The 4022-nt window shown below is 42.8% G+C and overlaps 1 long non-coding RNA gene across 1 annotated transcript; it reads right to left on the reverse strand.

Annotated features, from left to right (window-relative positions):
* Window positions 1-258: 258 nt before the first annotated feature.
* On the reverse strand, window positions 259-1218 carry LOC114564125 (uncharacterized). Its single transcript, XR_003693726.1, has 3 exons — window positions 1134-1218; window positions 887-981; window positions 259-363 (listed from the first exon to the last, which is right to left on the reverse strand). It is a non-coding gene; the product is annotated as an uncharacterized LOC114564125 (long non-coding RNA).
* Window positions 1219-4022: the final 2804 nt, after the last annotated feature.

Below are 4022 nucleotides of genomic sequence, written 5' to 3' on the forward strand. Positions count from 1 at the left end.
TCACACTGTTTAATCCCAGTTGAAATGTTATAAATCATAATTTTGGACGAGGTGAAGGGGTGATGAGTTGGAGCCAGTTAGAACTTGGCTCAGAGATGAATGTGTGAAGCCTCTGGCTTACTGTCAGTGTCAGGGGAATTTAAAAGTGTGTGTGTGTGTGTGTGTGTGTGTGTGTGTGTGTGTGTGTGTGTGTGTGTGTGTGTGTGTGTGTGTGTGTGTGTGTGTGTGTGTGTGTGTGTGTGTGTGGGATTAGGGATGAAGGGTGACACTCGTCATTCCTCTCTCTGTGTCCTCCATTCTTTCAGCTGTGGATCTCTGTCCTTCTGGCTCCATCCCAGATAGATCGTGGGAAGATACCCTGGCCTGAAAACACAAATAAATAGATAAATAATGTAAGATGGATAAAAAAAACAATTCAAAACAAATTGACTCTAAATTGAGATACAGATAAGGAAGGAGGCCCTCTCTCTCACTGTGTGTGCATTTTAGTGTTTGTAAGGATTTGTACATCTGGGTTAATAGATGAGAAAACATGTTCTCTTTATGTGAAGAAGACTGTGTTCCGAGTTGCCCTTTTAAAAACTGCTCTGTGCTTGTCGCGCTTGAGATGCTGTTTTAAAATGTAAGACAACTCTATAGTTAGCTGATGTTTAAAAATTGAGCAAACCAAAAAGTTTTTATCAAGTTTTCTTACCAGCTCGTCTGCCTTTTAGATGTAGACAGACTTTCAGTTTCTGTACATTTCTTTTCAAACATAATACAGTCTAATGTAAAATTAAAGAAATATAAAGCTAGAAAGACATTTTAAAATAATAAATATTAAAGTAATCAATTAAAATGTACAAATGACACTAAAACCAAATCAACAGTATTCCCAGTACTGTACCATGTTGCCCCCCCACTCTGCATGGAATGGCAGATTCAGCAGGGAGTGAAGAGGGAGACAGGAAGACGTCTCTCCAAAACTGCTCAGCCGTGACTCTGTTGAACTACATGAGTCAGTTTCCACTTACATATTGTAAATCTCCAGTGTGTTCCTCTATATGAGCCAGTTCATTACCACAGAGGGTAAACTAACACATTTTTGGGCTCAAGTATTGGCTCCACAGTAGCTTCTTCAGCAAGAAACTCACCCTATCAGTAAATAGGAATATCCAGCTTCAATGGCAGCCACACACCACCCTGCTGAGGTGTCCTTGAGACACTAGTCTGAATCCCCCATTTCTCCTGTTGACCGAGGTGTAGTCTCACTTTGCTAGACCAGAGGAGGGTCTGGCTACTCCACGTAGCATTCCAGGATGGGAGAAAAACGTGCTCTGGTTTATTGGCATTTCTTTAAACCAATCACAATTGTCATGGGCGGCGCTAAGCTCCGCACGGAGCTGCTGTAAAATCGTTGTGCGAGAGAAAACTCGCACAACGATTGCCTCGGATGCACCCGTAGTGTGTGACCTGTGAGTAAAAAGACAAATTCTTCTTCTGCAGAGAGAAAGTGAGAGCTTACCAGAAAAAAAAAAGTAATCCATGATTGTTGACTGCAGAGCAGGAAGCTTTGGTGAGAAGTGCAGGGGTGAGAACTGAGACTAAGATGGAAATAATGATGAAAGAAAAGGAGGGATAAATGAGAGTGAGCTGGGACAGCTGTTTTCAATTAAAGGTACCAGAGAGGAAATTAATGAGTGAAGTGTATGGTTAGTATATCGATTTCTTTAAGCATAGCCTATTGTTTCCAAATTACAGAACTGATTCCAAAAGAAGTTTTAATTTTCACAAGCTAAAAATTGTGGTTGGCCTTCCCTTCTCCTGAATAATAATACATCAGATGGTATATTATGCACTATGGTACCACTCACGTAGCAAATAAATGTCACCTCTGAGAGGAGAACAATGTATGGAACGCTTAGCTACAACATGTAGTGGCTCTGCCTTAAGACTGTAAAGTAAGTAAAGACAAAACAACCCAGGGTTCAATACACATTGCAATAATGAAGTATCATCCACAATATTTCCACATCAATGTGAATTTTGAACATTTTGCATGTCCATTTTGGAAGTAGTTTGAGCAGCAATAGCCATTCTGACTGTTCAGACATTAACACAGAGTAATGAGATGTCCCATTACCACCCACAATGTTTGATTGAGACGTGGTTGACTAATGGGAAGTGCAGGATACAAGGAGAATTTGGCACCAGAGATGGGGATGGAATAACAAAAAAACAATTTGAAAGACAGCATCCTGTAGAAACCCCTCAGCTCTGTCTCTTTTTCACAGTCACTCTCCACCATTCATCCACTGTTTTGAATCACAGAGAGAGGTGGCTGAGAAGAGCAGCAGAGAGGCCGAAAACAACACACTAACTGGAGACAAATAGTGTTTGGTGTGTGTGTGTGTGTGTGTGTGTGTGTGTGTGTGTGTGTGTGTGTGTGTGTGTGTGTGTGTGTGTGTGTGTGTGAGAAGAGAGTTTCTGTGTGAACGTGCGGTGGGGAAAGCGGGGGTGTCTGAGCTCGAGGGGAGTGGGACAACTTTCCAGGGGAGTGTACTGAGGTTTAGAGGGAGAGAAAAATGAGGGCAAAAGCGAAGGACTAGGAGGATGCCGAGAGAGGGATTAGGAGGTGAGAGAGTAAGAAAGGGGAAAAAGGGCTCTGTGGGTCCAAAGGGTAATCTAGTGTATTAACGTGTGCGGGGGCGCCTGGGTGAAATTGAGAACGATAAGGTTGATGGAAGGAAGCTAAAAAAGAAAGTTAGGAAGGTTTATTATACAAACAGGCCTTGTCCTCATTTTCTCTCTCTTTCACTCTCTCTCACACACACACACACACACACACACACACACACCGACCGAGGGGAGGTAGAAAAAGATAACACATTATGGAAGTTAACACAAACTGGCTTTGTAGCTCTTGGTTTCTTTCTCCATCTCACACACACATTTCATGGCACACGCCTCCTCTCAGTAGGCCACACACAACCACATGCTGGGCCCACATGTGTTGAGAGAGTCCAGAATTTAAACCATCCACCTACACACACAAACAGGCCCGACGCACACTCAAACACACTCGCACAAACACACAAAATAAAAACACTCACAAATACCTCGTCCACAAAAGCCAGCACCTAAATACACAGACTGGCAGCCAAGCTCAACACACACACACACACACACACACACACACACACACACACACACACACACACACACACACACACACACACACACACACACACACACACACACACTGAGGCCCAGGACTAAGGATGAGGGGATTTCCAGCCTGATGCTCCACAGCTGCGGGACGGCACCCAGCGCGCCGCCAACCTGACGCAGAGTGATGACCTCACCGAATGGGAGTAACTGAGAAAACAAACCGCACACGATCAGAAGCAGAACTTTGACTACAGAGAGAAAGTGATGTGAAGAAGCAGAAAGTAAAGGGAGTCCTGGAAGCTTAGCCATTATTTCTGTCTCGTACATTTTTCCAAAACATTTGAAACATTCATTTGTTTTCATCGTTTTTGAGTACAATCTACTTAATAGCAGAACATTTGCTAAAATTAGGCCTACTGTAAACTTCAACAATAGATTTGACAATTAAGGTGGCAAGGCGACAGTTGTTTTTTTTTAAAGATTTTTAGTTTTTCATTTGTCAACCTTACCTTAAAGGTGCAGTAGGTAAGACTTATAAAACTAACTTTCTGTCTTATTTGCTGAAATTGACCCTATGTTCCAGTAGAACTACATGAAGCAGCTCATTAAAAAAAGCACCACACTCTGGCACCACCTACAGCCTATGGGGAGGTGGGACGGACTGAGAAGTTGTCACATTTTTTGGCTAAGTCCTGGATCTTCGCAATCCTACCTACGGCACCTTTAATTAATAATACACCTTTAGGATATTGTCTTACAGTAATTCCTTGGAGGTTTACACTAACAAAACCCAGCACAGTAGCCTGAGCAATCATGTCTGTATTGGACTAGCCTATATCCTTTGCGTTCCACTTCCGGGATGCTCCGGTGCT

The sequence above is a fragment of the Perca flavescens genome, chromosome 2, assembly GCF_004354835.1.
Source record: "Perca flavescens isolate YP-PL-M2 chromosome 2, PFLA_1.0, whole genome shotgun sequence".
NCBI classification, from domain to species: domain Eukaryota; kingdom Metazoa; phylum Chordata; class Actinopteri; order Perciformes; family Percidae; genus Perca; species Perca flavescens.